Source organism: Macrobrachium rosenbergii, chromosome 50, assembly GCF_040412425.1.
Source record: "Macrobrachium rosenbergii isolate ZJJX-2024 chromosome 50, ASM4041242v1, whole genome shotgun sequence".
In the NCBI taxonomy this organism is placed as follows: Eukaryota; Metazoa; Arthropoda; class Malacostraca; order Decapoda; family Palaemonidae; genus Macrobrachium; species Macrobrachium rosenbergii.
The window spans coordinates 24,137,126-24,155,529 of NC_089790.1; the positions used below are offsets into that span (position 1 = coordinate 24,137,126).

At 40.3% G+C, this 18,404-nt stretch overlaps 1 long non-coding RNA gene across 1 annotated transcript in view; it reads right to left on the reverse strand.

Annotated features, from left to right (window-relative positions):
- Positions 1-18,079, reverse strand: part of LOC136832762 (uncharacterized) — a 121,825-nt gene extending 103,746 nt beyond the window's left edge. Inside the window, exon 1 of the long non-coding RNA XR_010851309.1 lies at positions 17,940-18,079. This is a non-coding gene — a long non-coding RNA (uncharacterized lncRNA). The remainder of the gene's footprint in view (positions 1-17,939) is intronic.
- Between the last annotated feature and the right edge of the window lie 325 nt (positions 18,080-18,404).

Below are 18,404 nucleotides of genomic sequence, written 5' to 3' on the forward strand. Positions count from 1 at the left end.
AAATATAATATAATGCAATACTAACATGATTAGTGTGCAGGGTACCATAGTATTACCTGATAGTTTAGATGCAATGAAAATGCCATACTTTATTCAACAAAAGGTATGACAACATATGACTTGGATATATACACCCCATATACGAAGTACTGCATAAGGAAATTAAAAAAATTAGGCCAGTGGACAAAGTCTTGCTCTACAAATCAATATTCTAGGCCTAACAAAGAGCTATGACCTTACGTGCCTAACCTCCTTCAAAGTAAAAACTCTAGTAAATATGGACACCAAGCAAAATCATATATTAATGACCCTAAATGTGCATACTGTGGATCTAGTGACTGTGTAAAACAATGGACCATGGATTACCAAATAGTAGCTGCTGTCAAGGGCATGGTGCTAGATCAAAAGAATATCTGTCTCATGCTTACAATGAAGACCGCAAGATAAACAGCTCTGTCCATTAGAGAAGAAAAAAAAAAAACCTTGTGTAAAAAATATATATCCTAACAAGAATAGGTCACATTAATGATGACAAAAATCAAATTCAGTAGACAAAGCCTTACTTTCCAAAAATAAATTCTAGTCTAAAGCAGAAAGCTAACACCTTCTTTGAATAAAACTCTTCAAAGTTAAGTATGGGCAGACACCTACAACATTTAAAAATGACTCAACGTGTGTACTGTAGATATGTCCACTTAAAATAATGAAACTATTACCAAATTGTGTTATTACTTATTATTATTATTATTATTATTATTATTATTATTATTATTATTATATTAATATTCAGTACTGTAGATGAAACCTATTCATATGGAACATGCCCACAGGGTCCCACTGACTCGAAATTTAAGCTTCCAAAGAAGGTGTTCATTATAGAGATGTAAGAGGAAGTAGGGAAATACAGTAAGAAGAGATCCCACTTATTAAAAAAGAAAAAATTAATAGATAAAAACATATCAAAATGTAAGAAGAACAGTATTAGGGTAGTAATGCACTGCACCTTTGCTTGAACTTCTGAAGTTTCAATTGCACGACTCTGGGAGGCTGTTCTGCAGTTCAACGATGTAAGGAATAAAGGACCACCTCTGGAACTGAGAAGTTCGATTGCAAGGCACTTTTACTGTATACTGGCGCTGCTGGTCAGCAAATCTGGTTGCTCTCAGCAGATAAAGTGGATCAGGAATCAATTGTGAATGTGAAAGATCTCTGATGAAATACAACTTATGAAAAAGTGACAAACGAGACCATCCGTTGATGGTCCATGTCATAATTGCAACTACTGTATTAAGAAACAGAGTCCTACCACCATGAACCACTCTATCTAAAAGAGATAAATCTCTGGCAGAAGCAGATATCCACACTGGAAAATAATATTCCAGTAAAGGAAGTACAAATTACCTAAAACAGGTTGCACTAATTTTATCAGTTATAAATATACAGGTTGCACTGATTTTATCAGTTATAAATATACGAGGTCTTAGGAAAAATACAGTACCTAACTTTCGTGCGGCATTTGCCGAAACTTTCATTAGATGTTACTCAAAAGTAAGATGTGAGTCAAAAGTTACACCTAGAATAGTTAAAGCGTCAGACTCATTCAGCAAGGTTCCTGAAGGGGATGATGGGGTACGAAATCTGTATGAGATCCACTATTCAATACTGTAGTGTTGTCATTTTACTGGAGTTTAGCCTCAAACCCCACCGACTACACCATTACCTGATCCAGTCCATGTCCCGATTGAGGCTCAGGGCAACTTCATTTCTCATGGGTGGAAACTTTACTTCACCCAAAAGTGTTGCATCATTGGCATACTGAACAATATTTGCTATAATCAGACAAAACTAACAAGTTAACATTCTTAACTCACGGAGCTGAATCAAAGGATTTGTTCTTAATAATTATATATTTTATTTATCTTATTTAATTTGCAACACCTTAGGAATTTTGGATAAACAGAAAATGCTGAAGACTGACATTCTCTTCTCCAGGAATTGTTTTGTTACTTGATATTCTGTTGGCTGGAAATTTAGCATTCACTCACAAGAGTCATTTGATTTATATGTTTTGAGTTCTCTGCATTTGGAGTTGACTGACTGATTTACATATAGATTTTACACGTCAAGCCCTTGGGCAACTAAGATTCTAATACTGTAAATTTAACTCAAATTTGTGCACAACTATAGAATAAATATGACATATACAGTGTATAAAATACAGTGCCCATTTTTATGTTTCACATTTCCGCGGGGAAATTCCACTAATTTGCGAATTTTTCTTTGGGCCATATCTCTAAAATTATCATTAAAATATAAGTACACTAAGGGAGAGAGAGAGCGAGCACAAGAATTTTTTAATAAATTTATGGGAGATGGTGAGGACTAACCACGTTTGTATGATAAATAAATGATTTACCTAATAGTAAGTACTAATTTTCATATAATAATAAGATTAATATTAAATAATAATAATAATAATAATAATGATAACAATAATAATAATAATATACAGGCAGTCCCCGGCTATTGGCGATCTGATTTTACGGGGCTTGTCTAGCGATGAAAATTGGCAATTTTCAGTGCTGAAAATTGCCAATTTGTGCTTGTCCGCACTGATAAGCCCCGAAAATCACCGATTTTTGGTTATCATCAGACCGTCAGAATGGAACCCCCACCGATAACTGGGGACTGCCTATACTGTAATTAAAAAATGTATGCATTTCTGTAATAAATTATGTGAAATTTTAAACAAACAAAGACATATTCCCAATCTTTTCCAAAGCTCTGAAGTGAGGGGGTAGGTTAGTTCTGTCATATATGTCAAATATCTGACCAACACTTCATGGTCAGATACTTGACATATATGACAGGTCCAACTTCGCCCCTCATTTCAGAGCTCTGTAAAAGATTGGGACTAAGTATTTGTTTGTTTAAAATTTCACATAACTTACTGCAGATATGCATACATTTTTTAATTACAGTATATTATCATTATTATTATTATTACGTTGCCCATTTAGTGGTTAAATAAACAGCTACAAATGATACTGAAAAATCTCTCCCTCTCTCGTATGTATATATTTTTAAGGGTAAAATGCCTAAGATGACTTTGAAATTATATTAATATTTTAAGGATTAATAGCAACTTACTGTAGCAAATAATTCTTTTTTATCATAAAAGTATTTGTTTGTAATCACGAAAATACTAACATGACATAATTAACATACCTAGCATTCTGTTTGGAGGTATGTATGTGTCCCGTCCATCTAAACTACCCACATATTTTAGATATGCTCTGTACAGCAGTACTATCCTAAAGTACGTACCTGTACAGTAAATATTTTAAAATCATCTTACAACAGGAAAATATACGTAAAATATATGCCCAGTGCATTACATACAGTATGAGCAGAGTGATGCACAAAGTTACGTAGGCCAAAGAAAACATGCGTATCTGAATGACAGGCGATACTTAAGAGTAAGTTGTATGCTTGAACTTAATTTTGCAACATGACTGAAATGATATTATTGTGTTCTGGGATGATAGTCTGAGGTATACATGGCAGAAACAAATTGTTGTGTTGGCGATGTTCCTCTTTCATACCCCGAAAGTGGGCGGGGCATAGTCACCTACACAAAACAAAAGAACCACTACCGTGGAATTCAGAATTCTAACTGCCGTTCGAGTAGAAACTCTTAGTTAAGTAATTACTGGGTAAGTTACATATATAAAATTTACCGTTGATCATATTACTGACAATTCTGCTGTAAAAACGGATGCATTTTTGCACGATGAAATTCACTTGTTTCACTAGCAGATATTACAAAGCCTACACCAGAGTTATATTTGGAGTTATCTGTACAAATTGCATAACATGGGCCTTTATTTTGTATATGCTCTGATGTATGCTGTTGTTTGTGATTTACATGGGTATACGCATAAATTTTGGATAATAGTACAAGTGTGCACAGACATTTGCTTCATGCAAAATCCAAGGAGGAGAAATTCTATTGGTAAAAGAATTTTTATGTTATAATATAACTAAAAAAATTCTTTTTATCTCAGATTGGGAATAGTGGTGGATGATTGGTTATAAAACTGTCTTTTTATTGAAAAGCTCTTTAGTTAGCATATTCTTGCCGGAAACAGTACTGCGTGTCTTCTGGCTGCCAAATCTTGATGTAAAGAGACAAAGGTGCTTCACTACTTTCAAACCGTACAGATTTATCTGGGAAGGACTTGAATGCTCTAGTGCAGATTCAGAGTCCTTCATTGTATACTCTTTAAGTCTGGACAACCTATTTATCGTCACGAAAATTTGGAGTGTACAGTTGTTACCGTGAAGTTGTTTTAAAATTTTCAGCAAGTTCTACAATGTTTATGTACTTGCTGTTTACTGTAATCCAAATACTGTACTGTATCAATGATTCTATACATGACTGTCTTTTGGAGAGGACTAGCATGGCTCAGTCACAGGATTCAAAAGCTTCATTCATTATTTGTGGAGACTGTAATGCAAAGCACAGTGAGTGGCTAAATTCAAATTCCACAGATCAATATAGCCAGTCTGCTCTTGAGTTCTGTTTAACCCCGGATTTTGTCCAGCTAATTGAGGTACTCTGCTTATAAAAGAGGCAATGTTAAATGAATGCCTAAAAAATGGCTACCCTCAAGAAAAGGCACAATGTATGTCATGGTTTAATAAAACAAAATCAGATACACAGACTCAGTGAAAAAGACTTTTTATAATAAAATAAGGTTTTATATATACTTACCCAGTAATTACTAAAGAGTTTCTACTCGAATGGCAGCTTAAATTTTGAATTCCACGGAAGCGATTCTTTTGTTTGTGTAGGCGACAAGACCCTGCCCACTTTTGGGGTAAGACAGAGGAACAACCTAGCCAATAGCTCAATTTATTTATGCTAAAATGTCAATGCATGGGGAGGAGGGTGGGCTCCATCCGTAATTACTGGAAAAGTACATATAAAACTTTATCATAAAAATGTCATTTTTATACAAGTAACTTACCCAGTAATTATTTAGCTGATTCCACACTGAAAGGTGGTGGGAATCATGGACAACAGAATAGTACTCTAACACATGATAAGTGAATGAACTACCTAATATAGGCTAGCTTTGAGACAATGCTTACTGTTTCCTTACCTAGTAAGAGAGCTGCTGCAGGTTATTACTGCCTCTGGTTGGCGCTCATCTCAACCTGTAGTGACGTGGTGGTATACCCAGGATCGCCTCTACTGAAGTGGGATACTCTGCAGCAAAGGAGTACTCCGAAGGCTGACAAAGGCTTCCCCAGGACTCAACACCACATACAGGGCTAAGAGATAGGAAGGGATACTTCCTACATTTCCTCACCCAACACTACGCCAGCTACGGACACCAGTCCCAAGGTACTGCAGTTTTCATATATAGTTTCAATGTCCTGCAGGTAGTGCATCACAAACACTGACTTGCTCCTCCAGTATGTTGCCTGTAGAATGAAGGATAGGGAAAGATTGTGCTTGAAACCTACTGATGTAGCGACTGCCCTTACATCATGTGCCTTAACTTTTATGACTTTTAAGTCATTTACCTCTACCTGGGAGTGAGATTCCATAATGAGATCCCTCAAGAAGGAAATGGCATTCTTCAATGGAGGTCTAGAGGGATTTTTAACTGAGCATCACAAATTCAAAAATTGCCCTCTAATTTTCTTGGTTCGGTGCAGGTAGTACCTGAGGGCTGTCACCGGACACAACACTCTTTCCTCCTCTTCTGTCCATAAAATATCAGACACGCTCTTAATGGTGAAAGAACGAGCCCAAGGTTGTGAAGGGTTCTTGTTCTTTGCTAAAAAACTTAAGGAAAGGTAACAAACTGCGTCTCCCTTGGAAGGCTTGATCCTTTTGTCGATTGCGTGAAGCTCATTTATTCTCTTTGCAGTGGCCAAAGCTATGAGAAAAATAGTCTTCCTTGCCAAGTTCCTCTGAGAGGAAGAGCGCATGGGTTCGAAGTGCATACTAGACAACCACTTAAGCACTACATCTAGATTCCATGAGAAATTCTCCTCCTTTCTAGATTTAGTGGTATTGAATGACTCAAGGTCCAAAATATCTTGGTTAGAAGAAATGTCAAGACCTCTGTGATGGAAAAGTGAGCTGAGCATCACTCTACAACCTTTTATAGTGGAGGAAGACAGTCCTTGCAAAAATCTCAAATACAGAAGAAAGTCTGCTACTTGAGGGATAGATGTCTGAAAGACAAAACACTGTTTTTCCAGCACCAAGTTCTAAAAACCTTCCACTTTGCCTCGTAGAGCTTGTTGGAAGAGTCACGTCTACACTTAGCGATGGCCTCCTTTTGCTTGGATGAGCTACTGACAGTTGAAAGCCTGTCAGGGCCAGAGTGGATAGGCCTTGATGGAATTTCCTGCAGTGTGGTTGTCTGAGAAGACTTGGAATAGCAGGGAGGAGTCTTGGGAGGTCTATGGGGAGATCTAGGAGGTCTGGGAACCATTCCTTCTATGGCAAAAAGGGGGCCACAAGTCATTCTTACCTTGCTGCGCGAATGGAACTTCTTGAGGACTTCTCTTATCATCCCGAATGGAGGGGAGGCGTAAAAGTCCAAATTGGACCCATCTTGGATCATCACATCCATTGCCCAAAGTATACCTTAGTTTAACCAGATCACTGAGCTGATTAACAGCTCTCCTAGGGCTAGCCCAAAGGATTAGACTTATTTATGTAGCTAAGAACCAACTGGTTACCTAGCAAGGGGACCTACAGCTTATTGTGTAATCTGAACCACATTATACTGAGAAATGAATTTCTATCACCAGAAATAAATTCCTCTAATTGGCCGGCCGGTGACTCAAACGCGGGCCCAGCAGAGTGCTAGCCGAGAACGATATCGACCCATCCAATGAGGAACTATCCGTTGCCCAGGTGGGAGGGTTTGGAACTGGGGAGCAGAACAGAGGCAGATGGGGAGCCGAGCAGAGGCAGACGGTGATTTCGAGATGTAGCAAACAAGTCTAAGGTTGGTTGTCTCCATAGCTTCCACAGGCTGAAGCAAACCTGATGGTCCAGCGTCCATTCTGTTGGAAGGACCTGATTCCGGCAGGTCAATTCGTCCACCAGAGCATTACATCTGCCTTGAATTAACCTTGTGACCAACTGGGTCTGGTTCTGATCTGCCCATCACAACAGATCTCTCGCTATCTCACACAAAGAGAATGAGTGAGTTCCCCTTGAGTTTTATGTTGGCCAAGGCTGTGGTGTTGTCCGCATGCACCATAAACGTCTTGTTGCAGACTTCTGTTGCAAAGTGTCGTAGTCCCAGTAAATTACCTTCAACTCTCTCAAGTGGATGTGTAGCTTTTTCTCCTTTGGGGACCACCTTCCTGAGACTTCTTGGTTCCTGAGGAGAGCTTTGGAAAAGAAGTCTAGGTCAGGGTTCACCAGGAGAAGAGATTTCCCTTCTGTCAGCCTTTCTTTGGACCTCCACCAACACAGGTCCTCTTTTATCTCTGTTGTGATTGGAAAGAAGTGAAGATCTTGATGTACTTTCCGATCCCAACAGGCTCTCGGGTAAAATTGTAGCGGCCTCATATGCAGTCTCCCCAGCCTGACAAACTGCTCCAAGGAGGCCAGAGTGCCGAGGAGACTCATCCAATGAGTAGCTGAGCAAGAGTGAAGGGAGAGGAACAGGTCGACCTTCCTTAAGCAGTCCTCTAATCTCTTGGGGGACAGTGAAACCCGAAAACTCAGAGTCAATCTGAATCCCCAAATAGAGAATTCTCTGAGTGGGAGTCAGTTGTGACTTCTGGTGATTCAGCAATAATCCTAGTTCTTGAGTCATAAGAATCGTCTTCTGTAAGTCTTCCATGCATTGTTCCTTTGTGGGAGAGCGAAGGAGCCAGTTATCCAAACAGAGCGAGATCTTCACCCCTCCTAGATGAAGCCAACCTGCCAGGGGAGCGAGTACCCGTGTAAAAACCTGTGGGGCAGTCGAGAGGCCGAAACAGAGTGCTCTGAACTGATAAACTTGATTTCTGAAGAAAAATCTAAGTTACTTTCTTGAATCTTTGTGAATAGGGATATGAAAGTACGTATCTTATATGTCTAGGGAGATCATCCAATCCCCGACAGATGGATGCAAGTACCGACTGAGTTGTCTCCATGCTGAATTTTGTCTTCTCTATGAAGGCATTCAATGCACTCACATCTAGTACCAGTCTCCATCCTCCTGAAGACTTGGCCACTATAAAGAGCCGGTTGCAGAATCCCTTTGACTCGGCATTCCTGACTATCTCTAAGGCCTCCTTGCTGATGAGAGAGGAAACCTCCTCTGAGAGGGCTGAATACCTCTCCGATCCTTCGAAGTAGGCTGTCAATATGACAGGAGTGTTGGTCAAGGGAGGCCTCTCCCTGAAGGGGATAGAATATCCCTCCTTGAGCACTTTGATTACCCACTGGTCTGGCCCTGTTGAGCTCCATCTCTCCCAGAAGAGACGAAGCTGGCACCAACTGGGGCATGGAGGACTGGGTTCTCACTTGCGTGTGGAAGGTTTGGTGGTCGACTTTGTGATGGTTCGGTGTGTAAACCAAACTGTACCCCTAGGTTGGACTGTGATCTCTACCTGCCCCCACAAAAAGGCCTCGACTGCAGAGATGTCCTGGTGGGTAGGGTGGTCCAATCTCTCTGATGATTTGTCAACTGTGTCAAAAGGTCTTGAGTTGACTTTATATGCAGGCTGGAAGCGATCTCCCTAACAGTCGTCTGCGGGAACAGATGATGCTTATCCAGTGGAAAAAATAGAAGGGCAGATTTCTGTGAAGCTGCCACGCCCTTAGACATGAAGGAAACCCACAGTTCCCTTTCCTTTAGAATGCCCATACCATAGAGGGAAGCTACTACCTGTGAACTGTCCCTGAATGCTTAGTCGGCGCAGGAGAGAAAACCAAGCAGTTCTGTAGTGCAGGCAGTTGGAAGAGAGGGATCCTGAACTTTCTTAGCTAAAGCTCCTAAACACCAATCCATAAAGCTTAAAACTTCAAAAGTCTTGAAGAGACTTTTCAACAGGTGGTCCTTTTCTTGCACCGAAAAGAATACCTTCACAGACGAAAGAGCGGATCTTCGTCCTGCGTCAATCAGACTTCCTGGGAGGAGGCAGCCACTCCCAAGGAAGGAGCTTTTCCACTGGCACAGGACAAATTACAAGAATGAGAAAGACGTGAGGGAGGAACACTGAAGCAGGCCTTCCATTGTTCCCTCTTCTCCGAAAGCCAGTTCTCCACTTCACATAAGGCTTTCTTGGACGAGCACGAAAGAACTAACCTTGGAAGTCTGATGGAGTCTGAGGGCTGACTACTCATCATGAATGATGAAGCTGGGGACGTAGAAGCCGCAGGAGAGATGAACTCTGAAAAGTTCTGTTGCAAAAACCTAAGATGGGATGCATATGGAGTCGCGGGTGAGCCTTGATCAAAATCTTCATCCTCGAAGATACAGGAAACAAGGAAGGTGCTGTAGATGTCGGTTTGTGAATAAGTTGAAGAATACTATCCAATTTGTGTTGGAGAGGAGCCAAAGCTGGATCCAAACTGAAGGTAGATGGACAATTCGTCTGCGTACTGGACGAGGCTGGCACCTGGGGCTTAGAAGAGGACATCAAATTACTAGCTAGCGCCACCAAAACACTGGTAGCAGAAGCAGATGAAAGTCGATGTGGGGGCGCCTTAGAGCAAGCGGTTGCGTCAGGGTACCTGGGCACTACAGGGTGCTCAGGTGCTTCAGGAAGCTTGGGCGCTTGGCCGCTACAGGGCACTCATCCAAAGGCAGGTGATTGGCTACTACAGGGCGCTCGAGCGCTACTGCGAGCTCAACATTAAAAAAATGCTCATCTAGCACAGGGTGCTAGGCTGAATCCAGGCGTTTAAACGAAGAACTACGCTGTTTACATGAAGCAAGGCGCTTGGAGCCTAAACGGGAACATTTCCTAAACAAAGAGGAGTGTCTGTACACTCGTTCTTGGCATCCAGTTGAGAAGTGTTAAGGGCTGTCCCACTTACTGCAAGAAGGCTGAGGACTGAGGGAAGGCTCCCTCAACCTTTTGCTGGACAGCCAAGAAGCCTGATCCTTGGAAGAAGAGCACCTCTTCAGTGGGTGTGACTCGTTGGGAAAACGCCATTGGCACCTACTGTTTGGAGAAGAATCCCCCGAACTAGACGAAAGCTGATAAATTTCCTGATGCAACCTGGGATGCATTAGGTTGGTCTGAGGGGGCGACTGCTCGTGGGCAGGCCCCACTGACCTCCCTTGGGCTAACGGTATGCCTCCTCCCTGGTTCAGGGGAGTATGGCAGTGACCGATGCCTAGGAGAATCAGCAGGAGGAGCTTCCACCTCCTCCACTAACACTTCACTTTCACTTTTCTTATCAAACTTAATCCAAGCATCGATGCCCCTAATTGGGCCACTATACCTACCACCATGTTCAACCTCTGATCGAACTTACTTACAATGCTGACAAAGCGATTGGGTTCGGAAATACGGGAGCAAGGAGAAGGAGTAGGTGGTCTAGGAGAGTGAACTGACACAGGAGATGCAGGAATAATAGGAGGAGAGACAACAGGAATCTCCTTATCACTAGATTTAGGAATCGTCTCACTAGCTAACTTTTTGTTGGCTTTAGCAGCCGCCTTCCTCTTACGATCTCTCTCCAATTTATTTAAATGAGAAGCCTAGGTCTTCCACTTCCATTCATCCCATTCTCTGGATTCGTCACAAGTAAGATTAATAGTGCAAACTTGCTCTCTGCAATTTGTGCAAAGGGTATGAGAGTCATAAGTCAATTTCGTTAACCAGGTATTGCAGCCGTTGCTTCAGTACCGGAAACTAGAGGAGCTAGAGTTGGACATACCTAAATAGCTATCAGGTCAAAATCAGTATAAAAGTCACAAAAAATAGGAAAAATTACTAAACAGCAATGCCAAAAGGCTACCATACAAAAATACTTCACCAGATGGAGGAGAGAGAGAGAGAGAGAGAGAGAGAGAGAGAGAGAGAGAGAGAGAGAGAGAGAGAGAGAGAGAGAGAGAGAGAGAAAAAAAAAAAAAAAAAAAAAAAAAAAAAAGTTCAAAACCAAGCTGCTCTGTCAACAGCGCGTGTGGATGATACAAGCGGCAGAAACAAACTAAACTGAGCTATTGGCTAGGTTGTTCCTATGTCTTACCCCAAAAATGGGCGGGGTCTTGTTACCTACATAAACAAAAGAATCACTACTGCAGAATTCAAAACTCAAGCTGCTGTTCGAGTAGAAACTCTTAGCTATGTAATTACTGGGTAAGTTACTTACATCAAACAATAGAACAAAGTATGGAAGAGATCCACCATCATGTCTGTCAGTTCATGCATGGCACAAGAAATTTACGGCAATGGAAACCGTGTTTGATAAAGGGAGGAGTGGATGAACAAGAACACCTGAGGAAAACACTGATTCTGTAAGACAAGCCTTTGATCATTCTCCTACGAAGTCCATCTATACTGGTGCCAGACACTTACAGCTCCCACATTCAAGAGTGCACAAAGTCCTACACAAGAACTTGTCTCTTACAAAGGGCAATTCATACAGGCATTCAACCCAAATGATAAACCAATACGAAAAGAGTTTGCAGTTAACATGCTGGAAAGAATTTCTGAGGATGAAACGTTCCTCATCCGAGTTTTAGTGATGAGGCAACCTTTCATGTTTCAGGGAAACTGAACACACAATGTGAGAATCTGGGGATCAGAACATCCCCATGTGACTAGGGAACTTCACCGAGATAGTCCAAAGGTGTACGTCTGGTATAGGATCATGTGCAGTTGCATCTTGGTCCATTTTTCTTCGAGACATCAGTTACTGCAGATGTTTACTTTGATCTTTTGACAGAATATGTGGCACCACTAGATGACCTTCAACCAACCATCATTTTCCAGCAAGATGGTGCACCACCACATTGGGGACTGCGTGTTCCTGGGTTCCTAAACCAAGCATTTCCAGACCAGTGGACTGGAAGGGATGGCCCAATTCCCGGGCCGCCTCATTCATGAGATATCATTTTCCTGGACTGCTTTCTATGGGGTTATGTTAAAGATATCGTGTAGTGAACAAAGATGCGGGGCATCACTGACCTCAAGCAAATGATCATTTATGCCATTGCCACCATTAACGAGGCCATTCTACAGCGAACATGACAAGAAATCAAGTACCGTCTTGATGTGCTTCATGCAAGTAATGGTGCCCATATAGAGGTGTATTAAATGAGGCAAAAATACTCCAATGTCTACTCCTCATTTTGTAATAATTTCTACATATTTGTCTGTTCATTTGCTTTTGTAATATAGTTTTTAAATTGTAAAGAGACATTATGGACACCCAGTAGATTAGACCTCATATTCACAGATGTTTCAGCTATTGTGAAGTCCAAGGTCTATGAATATACTTTATAGTCACTTTTGATCATTGCCACTGAGATGGACATATCTGTCAATCAGGATATTACTAATTCCACTACAGTATTAGAAAAACAGTCTGGTTGAAACCCAAAGCCAATTGGGATCGCATTATTGAAGCTTGTCAGGCACTTTATATTTCAGATGCTATACTAAATCCTGATCCCAAAAAGAAGTTAAATGAAATGCTGATGGCTATTTTAATAAGATATGTCCCTAGAAAGGTTATCAGATTTAGGACAAATGACCCACCACAGTTTGATGACACATGTAGACGAGCCTACCATGACAAACGGACCAAATTCAACACATGGAGACAGACGTAACTGTTCAAATGAAAACTGCACCATCTTTTTTGAGTCTTGCCTTGCTGCGAATAGAACTTACCATACAGCTGAGAGAAATTACAATAATTCCTTGATGAGGAAACTTGAAGGAATTACTCAGCCTCATCTGTGGTGGACCAAATTGGCATCATCCATCTTTGGGTCATGCTCGCCTTCCATTTCACCACAACTAAAGGATGATGGTAGATTGGTTACTGCCCATAGGGAAATGGCTGAACTGCTTCATCAAGCTTTTGAAACCAAGCAATCAGCTAAAGGATGATGATAGATTGGTTACTGGCCATAGGGAAATGGCTGAACTGCTTCATCAATCAGCTGAGGACGTCCCTATCCCTGATACTTGTCATCCTTACCCACTTCTTACAAAATTTGCATTTTGCTCCAGGGATGTTAAGAAAATTCTGGGTAATCTTGATAGCTGGGGTGGAGAAGACCCTGATGGTCTCTTCCCTTTGTTTTTTAAAAAAGTTTCTAGCATGTTGCCTCCCAAGTTTAGTAGATTCTATAGATTTTTATGTCGACATAGTATCTTTGCAGATGACTGCAAGCTTAGTAATATAGTGCCCATTCCAAAGAGTGGCTTATCTGCTGATTGCAGTAACTACAGGCCAATCTATATTCTCCCTGTGCTCTCTAAAGTTGCTGAAAAACTTATTTTTAAGCCACTATATAAGTATGTTAAATCTAAAGGATTGTTAGCTGATCGTTTATATGCATATACAGTAGGAAGCAACTAGGTACCTGCAATGCCACTTGCAAGAGAACCTTGGTAAGAGTTTTGGGTGCAGAGTAATTCAGATAGATTTTAGTGCTGCTTTCCATACAGTAAATCAAAAGGAGTGGGTGGATATGTTTTAAGATTACTTCAAGATTTCCTCACAGGTAGGCAGCAGCGAGTTGCTGTGGACGGGATCTTTAGTGAACCAAGACCTATTGTGTCTGGAGTTCCATAGAGCAGTGTTCTTGGTCCACTGTTATTTTTAATGCATACAAGTGACATAGTTGTTGGCCTGGAAAACAAGATTGTACAGTATGCCGATGATGCAAAACTTGTGGGTGTAGTAGTCTCCACTTTTGAGAAATGAAGCTGTCCTCAGCCTCAATCAGGACATGGACCAGATCAGGGAATGGTGTAGTTGGTGGGGTATGAGGCTGAACTCCAGTAAAATGAAAACACTATTGATTAGCAGATCTCGTACAGATTTCCCACCCCATCCACCCCTTCCGATGGATGGCACTTTGCTGAACAAGTCTGAGGCTTTAACTATTTTAGGTGTAACCTCTGACTCACATGATAAAATCAATGCAACCTGCTTTAGGTTATTTGTACTTCCTTTATTAGAATACTGTTCTTTATTGTGGATGTTTGCTTCTGCTAGAGATTTATCTCTTTTAGACAGAGTGGTTCATGGTGGTAGGTTTCTTTTTCCTAATACACAGCAGATATGATTTGGACCGTCAACAGACGGTCTCTTGTTTTACACAGTAGATATGACTTGTCACTTTTTCATCAGTTGTATTTCAACAGAGATCTTTCACATTCACAATTGATCCCTGATCCCTTTTATCTGCCGAGAGCAACCAGATTTGCTGAGCAGCAGCACCAATATGCAGTAAATGTGCCTCGCAATCTTCTCAGTTCCAGAGGTCCTTTATTCCTCACACCGTTGGACTGTGGAACAGCCTTCCAGAAGATGTCGTGCAATTGGAATTTCAGAAGTTCAAGAGAAGGTGCAATGCATTACAGTACCACCCTAATACTATTCTTGCATTTTAATACATTTTTGTCTATTTGTTAATTTATTAATTTATTCTTTCTCTTTTAATAAGTGGGATCTCTTCTTTCAGTTTTTCCCTATACTTCCTCTTATTTCTTCCTAATGTACGGTGACCAGACGTCCTGGTTTACCCGGGACAGTTCCTATTTTCGTATCACCCATCCCAGCATCCACCAGCCTGTCGAAAGAACTGTGTACTTTTCCCTAGACCCAATCTGATTCCAAGTCATACTTTCATCCTACTTTCTCTCATTAGACAAATGCCCTGTCTTACTACAAGCATTTTTTTGAAGATCCATCTGCAGAGCTGTGGTTATATTTTGTACATAATCAGGCAGCATCATTTCAAGCAACTGTTCTGCAAACTGAAAATCAGACTGCAACATGTGTTGAAGTGTAAAGATCTTTGAAAGGCCTTAATGACAAATACAGGAAAGAGCAAGACAGCCCATGATAGTTCAAAGTAAGTTGAAGGAGTTAAAGAAAGAGATTGATACGAAAAAACTATTCACAAATGATTGAATTTTATGAAACAAGTGCAAATTACCTGAACTGCTGATGTAATCAATTTGAAGGGATAAATATTTTTGATTGGGTGGTTTTCAGATCACAACCATCATGGGAAGATGTTCAAAAGTGCATTGGTTTTGTGAATGACATATTTTATGACAAGATAAATGACAATGAACTATTAGATGAGATCTCCAATGTCCAAATATATGTCACTGTAGAAAAAGTTAATGAGTGGGCTAAAGCAAAATTCCCAGTAGAGAAACGATGGATGGAAATCTTTCAGCACTTTGTCAACCATTATGTTCCATGTACTAACATGAAACTCATGGCAGAATTTGCATTATGTCTTCCTGGGACAAATGTTCCCACTGAAAGTCTTTTCTCTGATTAACATATGGACACCAGATAAATCGCAATTCAAAGTCGATTCACTGAAACATATGCTGGTTGTCAAATGCAATTTCAGTGATTCATGTGACAAGTTTTATATGAAAGTTACTGATGCCCTGAGAGCTATCCACTCATCTCAGAAATATTACTGTCTCATGATTATAAAATTAATAATAATAATAATTACAATTCACTTGTTGATCCTTCATATTTCTGACATACATCGGTTGTGCCAATTTCTATTTATTTTTTAACAACATGTCAATTGTTAGTAGTTAGTTACTCATTGACAAGCTGTTTTTCCTTTTATGAACATTGAAAAAGTGTCATGTTCAATCTCAGACTCAGAAAATTATTAATAAATTACTCACAAAACACTTCTGGTACTTTTCTACTTTCACCTGTGATTCCTGATTAACACAAATTAAGGTTTCGATATGTTCATAACATACAGTATACTATATAATGTACACTAATGAATTTGTTCCTTGCTCTTTAGGAAAGCATGTCTTTCAGTCAATTTCCATGAACTGTTTTTGGCTGGGGGGGGGGTCCCCCCCACCAACCCCTGGGGCCCCAGGTTACCTCCAGAAAAATCTGGCACTGTACCTAATGAACACCATATTCTTTGGAAGCTTGAAAATCATGTCAATGGCCCCTGTGGGCTTGGTCCATATGAATAGGTTCCAACTTCTGAATAATAATAATACAGTATAATAATAATAATCAACGAAAAGAACATTATTTCCCCAAGGTAACTGGAATGCAAGACTTACAGCACGCTTGCTTCTTAATGGTATGTGTTAGCCTAACAGATCCTGTAAAGCAAAATAATTTATGTGGAAATCAACACTCACATGGTGCATAAGATACTGCCTAACCTATATATGGGAATAAAATCTATAGGTCTCTTAGTGTACAAAGAATCTAAACTGCAGAGTTTCAGAAAAAAAAAAAAAAAAAAAAAAAACAGCAAAACTTCAACATTTTTATGAATAATGATTCAGCTACAGCTGTGGCAAAAATTGTCTTTAAAGGATTCAAACTTAATGGCCTAGGCTGTTTCATAGCATAACCTAATTCTTGAAGAAAAACCAGGAATTCAGGTCACAACAAACAGTCTTTAATGACATGCAGTTAGGTCTAGGCCTGAAGGTAAATTTAAGGCCTAGGCTATAATCTGACAGGTTCAACTGATAAAGAACACAGAAATCATAAAGTGACTGATTTGGGTAGGCTAAAACTATAGAACAGCTCTGCATGGGGTGCTACCTTGGAAATTGAGCGTTTCTATAATATTTTGATTGCTTATAAAGAATTTACTGTTTTTTTGGTGGTCGACTGTATTAACCTGTAATTAACCTTAGAACTGATTATGTTACTGGATGCTGGCCATCCTGGAATGCTATCCCACATGTGCTGTGTTATGGGGAACTTTTGGTGGTAATTCTATATATTAGCTCCACGCCTGTTTTTACCTTGGAAACTGGTTTTTTTCTACACTGTTAGGGGTTCTGATACTGGCGGTGCATTTGTTGTTGTCGGCCAAATGGAATGTCCCTTTGCCATATTTAGTACTGGCCCGGGGGGAGTGGTACCCCTTCGTTAACAAGTTATTGCACTTGCCAGATGGGATATGAACAGTTCCAAATAGACGTACCCGTGCTCTGTCTTGTGAAGATCGCGTATGGAAACCTCTGGTTGGATAGGCTTCAGGGGTTAATTACAGGTTAATTACACTCGAGCACCAAAATTAAAGGTAAATTCATAATTAGTAACCAAAAAACTGTAGAAAAAGTTTAGAAGGCAGTCGCTGCCGCGGAGCTACTATATAGCTCTACCCTTTTGGTAATAAAAAAAAGAGGTTCCTTCCCCAGGGGGTCTGGCCCCGACTAAGTAACATGGCCTACTAAATTAGGTTAGATAAGGTTAGGGTACGTTAGGTTAGTATAGTTTTTTTTATAGTAGGTTTCCTTAAGCAATCCCTTCTTGAACATATGGTACCTAAAGACTTGTGCATGTGTAGAACCATTCCATAACAACAGCATGACAGTCCGGTCTTTCTCCCAGCAATTTCCCCGACCCGGAACCCCGCGTTCCCAAAGTGTCCCCAACCATGTTGGATAGTTATGAGGTTAATAATAATCGACGACAATAAACAACACCACCTCCTTCATCAGCAACACTAACAGTTTGGAAAAAATCAATTTCCAAGGTAATAGTCCGAGCAGAGCTATTCTATAGTTTAACACTGATTTAACCTAGGGTCTACTTACGTGAAAACCTCGAATGTAGGCTAATGTTTTCACGTGCAAGTATTCTGAAAAGTTAAAGTAATTAAAAAACGATAGTCTAAGAAACGTGCAAAGCTAATGGGCTCTCCTCACATGTAGAAACGGGTATCTTAACTAACCTTACATGCAGAGCCGTAGGACTTCCGCAGCCGTTTTCTAGATTTTCTTGTCACAAGCCTATTACCCTAAATTTTTAGTCACCTGCTGGGAACCACGTGACTGACAGTGACAACGTTTGTAGTTCTGTATCTTGATTTACTGTATTTCTTGAACACTATTTGAACTGCCTCTCTTTAGTCGGGATCCTCTTCGGGAGGCGAACAAACGCCACCAGTTACAAGCCGTTACGGTAACGTTCGCTCCACTACGAAGTCATACCATGAATACCCAAATACCCAATTCGGTTTGTAATGTAAAGTTTGCTTCTCACCACATACACTTGTAAAAACACCGTTAATTTTTAAAGAAAATGTGCAGTTTAAAATTACCGAAACATTTTTATTTTTGGTTATAAGATAATTCATGTATTATCAAAGATAAATCTCTTGAAAATTCATAACACTTAAATGTACTAGAAAAAAAAT